This window comes from Lissotriton vulgaris, chromosome 7, assembly GCF_964263255.1.
Source record: "Lissotriton vulgaris chromosome 7, aLisVul1.2, whole genome shotgun sequence".
In the NCBI taxonomy this organism is placed as follows: Eukaryota; Metazoa; Chordata; class Amphibia; order Caudata; family Salamandridae; genus Lissotriton; species Lissotriton vulgaris.
The window spans coordinates 1,208,620,531-1,208,635,854 of NC_141695.1; positions in this window are offsets into that span (position 1 = coordinate 1,208,620,531).

Below are 15,324 nucleotides of genomic sequence, written 5' to 3' on the forward strand. Positions count from 1 at the left end.
TTCAGATGGAGGGAAGCTATTTAACCTGTTTCCCTGCTCTCTGTGAGTGGGACTCTGATACTCCAGATGGACTGCTATTTAGAAACTGTGTTCTTCGAACTCTAGTCCTCTTTGAATAGGAGCCCACTACTTTCAATGGCGCACTGTACTTCCCCCTACAACTCCTACTTGCTGTGCAGTCATATTCCCAGATAATTACCTGGTGTGTAATTGGTGACGTCTGGTCCTCCGGTGTAATCGTCACCCAGGGCGATTGGTCAAGTGGTGCCATTACATCACAAAGCTACAGCAGGGTGTCATCTGACATGAGGGCCAATCAGTTGCCTAGTACGCAATAGGATACTTATATCACGGTATAGAAAATGGAGCAATGTGGACAGAATGCCCAGCTGAAGACTAAGGTGGTGAGATGAAAGGACCTAGGGCAATATTTGAGACTTATACATTTGTTTGAAGGAGTGGTTGATCTTACCATTCTGGAGTTCTCTATAGGTTAAGTGATAGGGATGCGCTAAAATGAAGATGTTAGAATCTGTTGTTTTTATTATTCCCACGAACCGTAGCATAAACCTTCCTCCCTTAACGTATCAGATCACTGAATTGCTATGGTGTACCATAACCTGAAATAATTCCTGTGAGAAGGGTACTCTATCTTTTGGCTACCAAAGAGAGCTTTCTATCTAAGTCCTCATATAGGTGATAGGGTTGTGTAGAGAGTACCAGCAAATGAGGCAGAGGATTGAAAGAAGTCTGCTAGGTTGAAATCTAAATTAAGATTATAATTTTTAGTGAGTTTTGGATTTTCACAATATGAGACATGCCATAGTGCTAATTGACCCTTTATAAAAATCATGTTTTGGTAGTGTTGCATTTGGTTTTGAAATATTCAAGTTCTAAAAAAAGACTAACAGTGGACTTTTCCATCTGCAGATTATACTGAATGGCCAGCAGAGGCAGTGTTGCAGAGGAATATTTCTCTGCTTGCTGAGACGGAAAAAAAAAGAAAGCTCATTCCTCAGCCTTCTCCATGCCTCGATCAATATATATGGTAAGTCAAAATCTCAATTATTCATTTTGCCATTAATAAAAAGTTCATAGCATCTGATAGCTCTCTGTGCCTTTTAGTGGGGTCTTCCGCATAAATATAATCTTCCAAGACGGTAGCAATATGGATGATGCAATGGCCATCATGATAGTTTATCAAAGACTTTGTCTGCCTAAGTGTCTGAGAAAATCTTCTTTAGATACTTGTGCAGGCAATATGTCCTGTGAGTTAATTACCATCCTTCAGGCTGGAATGAGCTGTCTTAGGTTAGAGCAAATGACTTACATTCAGATGGAGGGAAGCTATTTAACCTGTTTCCCTGCTCTCTGTGAGTGGGACTCTGATACTCCAGATGGACTGCTATTTAGAAACTGTGTTCTTCGAACTCTAGTCCTCTTTGAATAGGAGCCCACTACTTTCAATGGCGCACTGTACTTCCCCCTACAACTCCTACTTGCTGTGCAGTCATATTCCCAGATAATTACCTGGTGTGTAATTGGTGACGTCTGGTCCTCCGGTGTAATCGTCACCCAGGGCGATTGGTCAAGTGGTGCCATTACATCACAAAGCTACAGCAGGGTGTCATCTGACATGAGGGCCAATCAGTTGCCTAGTACGCAATAGGATACTTATATCACGGTATAGAAAATGGAGCAATGTGGACAGAATGCCCAGCTGAAGACTAAGGTGGTGAGATGAAAGGACCTAGGGCAATATTTGAGACTTATACATTTGTTTGAAGGAGTGGTTGATCTTACTATTCTGGAGTTCTCTATAGGTTAAGTGATAGGGATGCGCTAAAATGAAGATGTTAGAATCTGTTGTTTTTATTATTCCCACGAACCGTAGCATAAACCTTCCTCCCTTAACGTATCAGATCACTGAATTGCTATGGTGTACCATAACCTGAAATAATTCCTGTGAGAAGGGTACTCTATCTCTTGGCTGCCAAAGAGAGCTTTCTATCTAAGTCCTCATATAGGTGATAGGGTTGTGTAGAGAGTACCAGCAAATGAGGCAGAGGATTGAAAGAAGTCTGCTAGGTTGAAATCTAAATTAAGATTATAATTTTTAGTGAGTTTTGGATTTTCACAATATGAGACATGCCATAGTGCTAATTGACCCTTTATAAAAATCATGTTTTGGTAGTGTTGCATTTGGTTTTGAAATATTCAAGTTCTAAAAAAAGACTAACAGTGGACTTTTCCATCTGCAGATTATACTGAATGGCCAGCAGAGGCAGTGTTGCAGAGGAATATTTCTCTGCTTGCTGAGACGGAAAAAAAAGAAAGCTCATTCCTCAGCCTTCTCCATGCCTCGATCAATATATATGGTAAGTCAAAATCTCAATTATTCATTTTGCCATTAATAAAAAGTTCATAGCATCTGATAGCTCTCTGTGCCTTTTAGTGGGGTCTTCCGCATAAATATAATCTTCCAAGACGGTAGCAATATGGATGATGCAATGGCCATCATGATAGTTTATCAAAGACTTTGTCTGCCTAAGTGTCTGAGAAAATCTTCTTTAGATACTTGTGCAGGCAATATGTCCTGTGAGTTAATTACCATCCTTCAGGCTGGAATGAGCTGTCTTAGGTTAGAGCAAATGACTTACATTCAGATGGAGGGAAGCTATTTAACCTGTTTCCCTGCTCTCTGTGAGTGGGACTCTGATACTCCAGATGGACTGCTATTTAGAAACTGTGTTCTTCGAACTCTAGTCCTCTTTGAATAGGAGCCCACTACTTTCAATGGCGCACTGTACTTCCCCCTACAACTCCTACTTGCTGTGCAGTCATATTCCCAGATAATTACCTGGTGTGTAATTGGTGACGTCTGGTCCTCCGGTGTAATCGTCACCCAGGGCGATTGGTCAAGTGGTGCCATTACATCACAAAGCTACAGCAGGGTGTCATCTGACATGAGGGCCAATCAGTTGCCTAGTACGCAATAGGATACTTATATCACGGTATAGAAAATGGAGCAATGTGGACAGAATGCCCAGCTGAAGACTAAGGTGGTGAGATGAAAGGACCTAGGGCAATATTTGAGACTTATACATTTGTTTAAGGAGTGGTTGATCTTACCATTCTGGAGTTCTCTATAGGTTAAGTGATAGGGATGCGCTAAAATGAAGATGTTAGAATCTGTTGTTTTTATTATTCCCACGAACCGTAGCATAAACCTTCCTCCCTTAACGTATCAGATCACTGAATTGCTATGGTGTACCATAACCTGAAATAATTCCTGTGAGAAGGGTACTCTATCTCTTGGCTGCCAAAGAGAGCTTTCTATCTAAGTCCTCATATAGGTGATAGGGTTGTGTAGAGAGTACCAGCAAATGAGGCAGAGGATTGAAAGAAGTCTGCTAGGTTGAAATCTAAATTAAGATTATAATTTTTAGTGAGTTTTGGATTTTCACAATATGAGACATGCCATAGTGCTAATTGACCCTTTATAAAAATCATGTTTTGGTAGTGTTGCATTTGGTTTTGAAATATTCAAGTTCTAAAAAAAGACTAACAGTGGACTTTTCCATCTGCAGATTATACTGAATGGCCAGCAGAGGCAGTGTTGCAGAGGAATATTTCTCTGCTTGCTGAGACGGAAAAAAAAAGAAAGCTCATTCCTCAGCCTTCTCCATGCCTCGATCAATATATATGGTAAGTCAAAATCTCAATTATTCATTTTGCCATTAATAAAAAGTTCATAGCATCTGATAGCTCTCTGTGCCTTTTAGTGGGGTCTTCCGCATAAATATAATCTTCCAAGACGGTAGCAATATGGATGATGCAATGGCCATCATGATAGTTTATCAAAGACTTTGTCTGCCTAAGTGTCTGAGAAAATCTTCTTTAGATACTTGTGCAGGCAATATGTCCTGTGAGTTAATTACCATCCTTCAGGCTGGAATGAGCTGTCTTAGGTTAGAGCAAATGACTTACATTCAGATGGAGGGAAGCTATTTAACCTGTTTCCCTGCTCTCTGTGAGTGGGACTCTGATACTCCAGATGGACTGCTATTTAGAAACTGTGTTCTTCGAACTCTAGTCCTCTTTGAATAGGAGCCCACTACTTTCAATGGCGCACTGTACTTCCCCCTACAACTCCTACTTGCTGTGCAGTCATATTCCCAGATAATTACCTGGTGTGTAATTGGTGACGTCTGGTCCTCCGGTGTAATCGTCACCCAGGGCGATTGGTCAAGTGGTGCCATTACATCACAAAGCTACAGCAGGGTGTCATCTGACATGAGGGCCAATCAGTTGCCTAGTACGCAATAGGATACTTATATCACGGTATAGAAAATGGAGCAATGTGGACAGAATGCCCAGCTGAAGACTAAGGTGGTGAGATGAAAGGACCTAGGGCAATATTTGAGACTTATACATTTGTTTGAAGGAGTGGTTGATCTTACCATTCTGGAGTTCTCTATAGGTTAAGTGATAGGGATGCGCTAAAATGAAGATGTTAGAATCTGTTGTTTTTATTATTCCCACGAACCGTAGCATAAACCTTCCTCCCTTAACGTATCAGATCACTGAATTGCTATGGTGTACCATAACCTGAAATAATTCCTGTGAGAAGGGTACTCTATCTCTTGGCTGCCAAAGAGAGCTTTCTATCTAAGTCCTCATATAGGTGATAGGGTTGTGTAGAGAGTACCAGCAAATGAGGCAGAGGATTGAAAGAAGTCTGCTAGGTTGAAATCTAAATTAAGATTATAATTTTTAGTGAGTTTTGGATTTTCACAATATGAGACATGCCATAGTGCTAATTGACCCTTTATAAAAATCATGTTTTGGTAGTGTTGCATTTGGTTTTGAAATATTCAAGTTCTAAAAAAAGACTAACAGTGGACTTTTCCATCTGCAGATTATACTGAATGGCCAGCAGAGGCAGTGTTGCAGAGGAATATTTCTCTGCTTGCTGAGACGGAAAAAAAAAGAAAGCTCATTCCTCAGCCTTCTCCATGCCTCGATCAATATATATGGTAAGTCAAAATCTCAATTATTCATTTTGCCATTAATAAAAAGTTCATAGCATCTGATAGCTCTCTGTGCCTTTTAGTGGGGTCTTCCGCATAAATATAATCTTCCAAGACGGTAGCAATATGGATGATGCAATGGCCATCATGATAGTTTATCAAAGACTTTGTCTGCCTAAGTGTCTGAGAAAATCTTCTTTAGATACTTGTGCAGGCAATATGTCCTGTGAGTTAATTACCATCCTTCAGGCTGGAATGAGCTGTCTTAGGTTAGAGCAAATGACTTACATTCAGATGGAGGGAAGCTATTTAACCTGTTTCCCTGCTCTCTGTGAGTGGGACTCTGATACTCCAGATGGACTGCTATTTAGAAACTGTGTTCTTCGAACTCTAGTCCTCTTTGAATAGGAGCCCACTACTTTCAATGGCGCACTGTACTTCCCCCTACAACTCCTACTTGCTGTGCAGTCATATTCCCAGATAATTACCTGGTGTGTAATTGGTGACGTCTGGTCCTCCGGTGTAATCGTCACCCAGGGCGATTGGTCAAGTGGTGCCATTACATCACAAAGCTACAGCAGGGTGTCATCTGACATGAGGGCCAATCAGTTGCCTAGTACGCAATAGGATACTTATATCACGGTATAGAAAATGGAGCAATGTGGACAGAATGCCCAGCTGAAGACTAAGGTGGTGAGATGAAAGGACCTAGGGCAATATTTGAGACTTATACATTTGTTTGAAGGAGTGGTTGATCTTACCATTCTGGAGTTCTCTATAGGTTAAGTGATAGGGATGCGCTAAAATGAAGATGTTAGAATCTGTTGTTTTTATTATTCCCACGAACCGTAGCATAAACCTTCCTCCCTTAACGTATCAGATCACTGAATTGCTATGGTGTACCATAACCTGAAATAATTCCTGTGAGAAGGGTACTCTATCTTTTGGCTACCAAAGAGAGCTTTCTATCTAAGTCCTCATATAGGTGATAGGGTTGTGTAGAGAGTACCAGCAAATGAGGCAGAGGATTGAAAGAAGTCTGCTAGGTTGAAATCTAAATTAAGATTATAATTTTTAGTGAGTTTTGGATTTTCACAATATGAGACATGCCATAGTGCTAATTGACCCTTTATAAAAATCATGTTTTGGTAGTGTTGCATTTGGTTTTGAAATATTCAAGTTCTAAAAAAAGACTAACAGTGGACTTTTCCATCTGCAGATTATACTGAATGGCCAGCAGAGGCAGTGTTGCAGAGGAATATTTCTCTGCTTGCTGAGACGGAAAAAAAAAGAAAGCTCATTCCTCAGCCTTCTCCATGCCTCGATCAATATATATGGTAAGTCAAAATCTCAATTATTCATTTTGCCATTAATAAAAAGTTCATAGCATCTGATAGCTCTCTGTGCCTTTTAGTGGGGTCTTCCGCATAAATATAATCTTCCAAGACGGTAGCAATATGGATGATGCAATGGCCATCATGATAGTTTATCAAAGACTTTGTCTGCCTAAGTGTCTGAGAAAATCTTCTTTAGATACTTGTGCAGGCAATATGTCCTGTGAGTTAATTACCATCCTTCAGGCTGGAATGAGCTGTCTTAGGTTAGAGCAAATGACTTACATTCAGATGGAGGGAAGCTATTTAACCTGTTTCCCTGCTCTCTGTGAGTGGGACTCTGATACTCCAGATGGACTGCTATTTAGAAACTGTGTTCTTCGAACTCTAGTCCTCTTTGAATAGGAGCCCACTACTTTCAATGGCGCACTGTACTTCCCCCTACAACTCCTACTTGCTGTGCAGTCATATTCCCAGATAATTACCTGGTGTGTAATTGGTGACGTCTGGTCCTCCAGTGTAATCGTCACCCAGGGCGATTGGTCAAGTGGTGCCATTACATCACGAAGCTACAGCAGAATGTCATCTGACATGAGGGCTAATCAGTTGCTTCTTCTAACTCTAGCCCTCTTTAAATAGGAGCCCAATACTTTCAATGGCGCACTGTACTTCCCCCTTACACCTCCTACTTGCTGTGTAGTCATATTCACAGATAGTTACCTAGTTTGTAATTGCTGATGTCTGGTCCTCCGGTGTAATCGTCACCCAGGGCGATTGGTCAAGTGGTGCCATTACATCACAAAGCTACAGCAGGGTGTCATCTGACATGAGGGCCAATCAGTTGCCTAGTACGCAATAGGATACTTATATCAAGGTATAGAAAATGGAGCAATGTGGACAGAATGCCCAGCTGAAGACTAAGGTGGTGAGATGAAAGGACCTAGGACAATATTTGAGACTTATACATTTGTTTGAAGGAGTGGTTGATCTTACCATTCTGGAGTTCTCTATAGGTTAAGTGATAGGGATGCGCTAAAATGAAGATGTTAGAATCTGTTGTTTTTATTATTCCCACGAACCGTAGCATAAACCTTCCTCCCTTAACGTATCAGATCACTGAATTGCTATGGTGTACCATAACCTGAAATAATTCCTGTGAGAAGGGTACTCTATCTCTTGGCTGCCAAAGAGAGCTTTCTATCTAAGTCCTCATATAGGTGATAGGGTTGTGTAGAGAGTACCAGCAAATGAGGCAGAGGATTGAAAGAAGTCTGCTAGGTTGAAATCTAAATTAAGATTATAATTTTTAGTGAGTTTTGGATTTTCACAATATGAGACATGCCATAGTGCTAATTGACCCTTTATAAAAATCATGTTTTGGTAGTGTTGCATTTGGTTTTGAAATATTCAAGTTCTAAAAAAAGACTAACAGTGGACTTTTCCATCTGCAGATTATACTGAATGGCCAGCAGAGGCAGTGTTGCAGAGGAATATTTCTCTGCTTGCTGAGACGGAAAAAAAAGAAAGCTCATTCCTCAGCCTTCTCCATGCCTCGATCAATATATATGGTAAGTCAAAATCTCAATTATTCATTTTGCCATTAATAAAAAGTTCATAGCATCTGATAGCTCTCTGTGCCTTTTAGTGGGGTCTTCCGCATAAATATAATCTTCCAAGACGGTAGCAATATGGATGATGCAATGGCCATCATGATAGTTTATCAAAGACTTTGTCTGCCTAAGTGTCTGAGAAAATCTTCTTTAGATACTTGTGCAGGCAATATGTCCTGTGAGTTAATTACCATCCTTCAGGCTGGAATGAGCTGTCTTAGGTTAGAGCAAATGACTTACATTCAGATGGAGGGAAGCTATTTAACCTGTTTCCCTGCTCTCTGTGAGTGGGACTCTGATACTCCAGATGGACTGCTATTTAGAAACTGTGTTCTTCGAACTCTAGTCCTCTTTGAATAGGAGCCCACTACTTTCAATGGCGCACTGTACTTCCCCCTACAACTCCTACTTGCTGTGCAGTCATATTCCCAGATAATTACCTGGTGTGTAATTGGTGACGTCTGGTCCTCCGGTGTAATCGTCACCCAGGGCGATTGGTCAAGTGGTGCCATTACATCACAAAGCTACAGCAGGGTGTCATCTGACATGAGGGCCAATCAGTTGCCTAGTACGCAATAGGATACTTATATCACGGTATAGAAAATGGAGCAATGTGGACAGAATGCCCAGCTGAAGACTAAGGTGGTGAGATGAAAGGACCTAGGGCAATATTTGAGACGTATACATTTGTTTGAAGGAGTGGTTGATCTTACCATTCTGGAGTTCTCTATAGGTTAAGTGATAGGGATGCGCTAAAATGAAGATGTTAGAATCTGTTGTTTTTATTATTCCCACGAACCGTAGCATAAACCTTCCTCCCTTAACGTATCAGATCACTGAATTGCTATGGTGTACCATAACCTGAAATAATTCCTGTGAGAAGGGTACTCTATCTCTTGGCTGCCAAAGAGAGCTTTCTATCTAAGTCCTCATATAGGTGATAGGGTTGTGTAGAGAGTACCAGCAAATGAGGCAGAGGATTGAAAGAAGTCTGCTAGGTTGAAATCTAAATTAAGATTATAATTTTTAGTGAGTTTTGGATTTTCACAATATGAGACATGCCATAGTGCTAATTGACCCTTTATAAAAATCATGTTTTGGTAGTGTTGCATTTGGTTTTGAAATATTCAAGTTCTAAAAAAAGACTAACAGTGGACTTTTCCATCTGCAGATTATACTGAATGGCCAGCAGAGGCAGTGTTGCAGAGGAATATTTCTCTGCTTGCTGAGACGGAAAAAAAAAGAAAGCTCATTCCTCAGCCTTCTCCATGCCTCGATCAATATATATGGTAAGTCAAAATCTCAATTATTCATTTTGCCATTAATAAAAAGTTCATAGCATCTGATAGCTCTCTGTGCCTTTTAGTGGGGTCTTCCGCATAAATATAATCTTCCAAGACGGTAGCAATATGGATGATGCAATGGCCATCATGATAGTTTATCAAAGACTTTGTCTGCCTAAGTGTCTGAGAAAATCTTCTTTAGATACTTGTGCAGGCAATATGTCCTGTGAGTTAATTACCATCCTTCAGGCTGGAATGAGCTGTCTTAGGTTAGAGCAAATGACTTACATTCAGATGGAGGGAAGCTATTTAACCTGTTTCCCTGCTCTCTGTGAGTGGGACTCTGATACTCCAGATGGACTGCTATTTAGAAACTGTGTTCTTCGAACTCTAGTCCTCTTTGAATAGGAGCCCACTACTTTCAATGGCGCACTGTACTTCCCCCTACAACTCCTACTTGCTGTGCAGTCATATTCCCAGATAATTACCTGGTGTGTAATTGGTGACGTCTGGTCCTCCGGTGTAATCGTCACCCAGGGCGATTGGTCAAGTGGTGCCATTACATCACAAAGCTACAGCAGGGTGTCATCTGACATGAGGGCCAATCAGTTGCCTAGTACGCAATAGGATACTTATATCACGGTATAGAAAATGGAGCAATGTGGACAGAATGCCCAGCTGAAGACTAAGGTGGTGAGATGAAAGGACCTAGGGCAATATTTGAGACTTATACATTTGTTTGAAGGAGTGGTTGATCTTACCATTCTGGAGTTCTCTATAGGTTAAGTGATAGGGATGCGCTAAAATGAAGATGTTAGAATCTGTTGTTTTTATTATTCCCACGAACCGTAGCATAAACCTTCCTCCCTTAACGTATCAGATCACTGAATTGCTATGGTGTACCATAACCTGAAATAATTCCTGTGAGAAGGGTACTCTATCTCTTGGCTGCCAAAGAGAGCTTTCTATCTAAGTCCTCATATAGGTGATAGGGTTGTGTAGAGAGTACCAGCAAATGAGGCAGAGGATTGAAAGAAGTCTGCTAGGTTGAAATCTAAATTAAGATTATAATTTTTAGTGAGTTTTGGATTTTCACAATATGAGACATGCCATAGTGCTAATTGACCCTTTATAAAAATCATGTTTTGGTAGTGTTGCATTTGGTTTTGAAATATTCAAGTTCTAAAAAAAGACTAACAGTGGACTTTTCCATCTGCAGATTATACTGAATGGCCAGCAGAGGCAGTGTTGCAGAGGAATATTTCTCTGCTTGCTGAGACGGAAAAAAAAGAAAGCTCATTCCTCAGCCTTCTCCATGCCTCGATCAATATATATGGTAAGTCAAAATCTCAATTATTCATTTTGCCATTAATAAAAAGTTCATAGCATCTGATAGCTCTCTGTGCCTTTTAGTGGGGTCTTCCGCATAAATATAATCTTCCAAGACGGTAGCAATATGGATGATGCAATGGCCATCATGATAGTTTATCAAAGACTTTGTCTGCCTAAGTGTCTGAGAAAATCTTCTTTAGATACTTGTGCAGGCAATATGTCCTGTGAGTTAATTACCATCCTTCAGGCTGGAATGAGCTGTCTTAGGTTAGAGCAAATGACTTACATTCAGATGGAGGGAAGCTATTTAACCTGTTTCCCTGCTCTCTGTGAGTGGGACTCTGATACTCCAGATGGACTGCTATTTAGAAACTGTGTTCTTCGAACTCTAGTCCTCTTTGAATAGGAGCCCACTACTTTCAATGGCGCACTGTACTTCCCCCTACAACTCCTACTTGCTGTGCAGTCATATTCCCAGATAATTACCTGGTGTGTAATTGGTGACGTCTGGTCCTCCGGTGTAATCGTCACCCAGGGCGATTGGTCAAGTGGTGCCATTACATCACAAAGCTACAGCAGGGTGTCATCTGACATGAGGGCCAATCAGTTGCCTAGTACGCAATAGGATACTTATATCACGGTATAGAAAATGGAGCAATGTGGACAGAATGCCCAGCTGAAGACTAAGGTGGTGAGATGAAAGGACCTAGGGCAATATTTGAGACGTATACATTTGTTTGAAGGAGTGGTTGATCTTACCATTCTGGAGTTCTCTATAGGTTAAGTGATAGGGATGCGCTAAAATGAAGATGTTAGAATCTGTTGTTTTTATTATTCCCACGAACCGTAGCATAAACCTTCCTCCCTTAACGTATCAGATCACTGAATTGCTATGGTGTACCATAACCTGAAATAATTCCTGTGAGAAGGGTACTCTATCTCTTGGCTGCCAAAGAGAGCTTTCTATCTAAGTCCTCATATAGGTGATAGGGTTGTGTAGAGAGTACCAGCAAATGAGGCAGAGGATTGAAAGAAGTCTGCTAGGTTGAAATCTAAATTAAGATTATAATTTTTAGTGAGTTTTGGATTTTCACAATATGAGACATGCCATAGTGCTAATTGACCCTTTATAAAAATCATGTTTTGGTAGTGTTGCATTTGGTTTTGAAATATTCAAGTTCTAAAAAAAGACTAACAGTGGACTTTTCCATCTGCAGATTATACTGAATGGCCAGCAGAGGCAGTGTTGCAGAGGAATATTTCTCTGCTTGCTGAGACGGAAAAAAAAAGAAAGCTCATTCCTCAGCCTTCTCCATGCCTCGATCAATATATATGGTAAGTCAAAATCTCAATTATTCATTTTGCCATTAATAAAAAGTTCATAGCATCTGATAGCTCTCTGTGCCTTTTAGTGGGGTCTTCCGCATAAATATAATCTTCCAAGACGGTAGCAATATGGATGATGCAATGGCCATCATGATAGTTTATCAAAGACTTTGTCTGCCTAAGTGTCTGAGAAAATCTTCTTTAGATACTTGTGCAGGCAATATGTCCTGTGAGTTAATTACCATCCTTCAGGCTGGAATGAGCTGTCTTAGGTTAGAGCAAATGACTTACATTCAGATGGAGGGAAGCTATTTAACCTGTTTCCCTGCTCTCTGTGAGTGGGACTCTGATACTCCAGATGGACTGCTATTTAGAAACTGTGTTCTTCTAACTCTAGTCCTCTTTGAATAGGAGCCCACTACTTTCAATGGCGCACTGTACTTCCCCCTACAACTCCTACTTGCTGTGCAGTCATATTCCCAGATAATTACCTGGTGTGTAATTGGTGACGTCTGGTCCTCCAGTGTAATCGTCACCCAGGGCGATTGGTCAAGTGGTGCCATTACATCACGAAGCTACAGCAGAATGTCATCTGACATGAGGGCTAATCAGTTGCTTCTTCTAACTCTAGCCCTCTTTAAATAGGAGCCCAATACTTTCAATGGCGCACTGTACTTCCCCCTTACACCTCCTACTTGCTGTGTAGTCATATTCACAGATAGTTACCTAGTTTGTAATTGCTGATGTCTGGTCCTCCGGTGTAATCGTCACCCAGGGCGATTGGTCAAGTGGTGCCATTACATCACAAAGCTACAGCAGGGTGTCATCTGACATGAGGGCCAATCAGTTGCCTAGTACGCAATAGGATACTTATATCAAGGTATAGAAAATGGAGCAATGTGGACAGAATGCCCAGCTGAAGACTAAGGTGGTGAGATGAAAGGACCTAGGACAATATTTGAGACTTATACATTTGTTTGAAGGAGTGGTTGATCTTACCATTCTGGAGTTCTCTATAGATTAAGTGATAGGGATGCGCTAAAATGAAGATGTTAGAATCTGTTGTTTTTATTATTCCCACGAACCGTAGCATAAACCTTCCTCCCTTAACGTATCAGATCACTGAATTGCTATGGTGTACCATAACCTGAAATAATTCCTGTGAGAAGGGTACTCTATCTCTTGGCTGCCAAAGAGAGCTTTCTATCTAAGTCCTCATATAGGTGATAGGGTTGTGTAGAGAGTACCAGCAAATGAGGCAGAGGATTGAAAGAAGTCTGCTAGGTTGAAATCTAAATTAAGATTATAATTTTTAGTGAGTTTTGGATTTTCACAATATGAGACATGCCATAGTGCTAATTGACCCTTTATAAAAATCATGTTTTGGTAGTGTTGCATTTGGTTTTGAAATATTCAAGTTCTAAAAAAAGACTAACAGTGGACTTTTCCATCTGCAGATTATACTGAATGGCCAGCAGAGGCAGTGTTGCAGAGGAATATTTCTCTGCTTGCTGAGACGGAAAAAAAAGAAAGCTCATTCCTCAGCCTTCTCCATGCCTCGATCAATATATATGGTAAGTCAAAATCTCAATTATTCATTTTGCCATTAATAAAAAGTTCATAGCATCTGATAGCTCTCTGTGCCTTTTAGTGGGGTCTTCCGCATAAATATAATCTTCCAAGACGGTAGCAATATGGATGATGCAATGGCCATCATGATAGTTTATCAAAGACTTTGTCTGCCTAAGTGTCTGAGAAAATCTTCTTTAGATACTTGTGCAGGCAATATGTCCTGTGAGTTAATTACCATCCTTCAGGCTGGAATGAGCTGTCTTAGGTTAGAGCAAATGACTTACATTCAGATGGAGGGAAGCTATTTAACCTGTTTCCCTGCTCTCTGTGAGTGGGACTCTGATACTCCAGATGGACTGCTATTTAGAAACTGTGTTCTTCGAACTCTAGTCCTCTTTGAATAGGAGCCCACTACTTTCAATGGCGCACTGTACTTCCCCCTACAACTCCTACTTGCTGTGCAGTCATATTCCCAGATAATTACCTGGTGTGTAATTGGTGACGTCTGGTCCTCCGGTGTAATCGTCACCCAGGGCGATTGGTCAAGTGGTGCCATTACATCACAAAGCTACAGCAGGGTGTCATCTGACATGAGGGCCAATCAGTTGCCTAGTACGCAATAGGATACTTATATCACGGTATAGAAAATGGAGCAATGTGGACAGAATGCCCAGCTGAAGACTAAGGTGGTGAGATGAAAGGACCTAGGGCAATATTTGAGACGTATACATTTGTTTGAAGGAGTGGTTGATCTTACCATTCTGGAGTTCTCTATAGGTTAAGTGATAGGGATGCGCTAAAATGAAGATGTTAGAATCTGTTGTTTTTATTATTCCCACGAACCGTAGCATAAACCTTCCTCCCTTAACGTATCAGATCACTGAATTGCTATGGTGTACCATAACCTGAAATAATTCCTGTGAGAAGGGTACTCTATCTCTTGGCTGCCAAAGAGAGCTTTCTATCTAAGTCCTCATATAGGTGATAGGGTTGTGTAGAGAGTACCAGCAAATGAGGCAGAGGATTGAAAGAAGTCTGCTAGGTTGAAATCTAAATTAAGATTATAATTTTTAGTGAGTTTTGGATTTTCACAATATGAGACATGCCATAGTGCTAATTGACCCTTTATAAAAATCATGTTTTGGTAGTGTTGCATTTGGTTTTGAAATATTCAAGTTCTAAAAAAAGACTAACAGTGGACTTTTCCATCTGCAGATTATACTGAATGGCCAGCAGAGGCAGTGTTGCAGAGGAATATTTCTCTGCTTGCTGAGACGGAAAAAAAAAGAAAGCTCATTCCTCAGCCTTCTCCATGCCTCGATCAATATATATGGTAAGTCAAAATCTCAATTATTCATTTTGCCATTAATAAAAAGTTCATAGCATCTGATAGCTCTCTGTGCCTTTTAGTGGGGTCTTCCGCATAAATATAATCTTCCAAGACGGTAGCAATATGGATGATGCAATGGCCATCATGATAGTTTATCAAAGACTTTGTCTGCCTAAGTGTCTGAGAAAATCTTCTTTAGATACTTGTGCAGGCAATATGTCCTGTGAGTTAATTACCATCCTTCAGGCTGGAATGAGCTGTCTTAGGTTAGAGCAAATGACTTACATTCAGATGGAGGGAAGCTATTTAACCTGTTTCCCTGCTCTCTGTGAGTGGGACTCTGATACTCCAGATGGACTGCTATTTAGAAACTGTGTTCTTCTAACTCTAGTCCTCTTTGAATAGGAGCCCACTACTTTCAATGGCGCACTGTACTTCCCCCTACAACTCCTACTTGCTGTGCAGTCATATTCCCAGATAATTACCTGGTGTGTAATTGGTGAC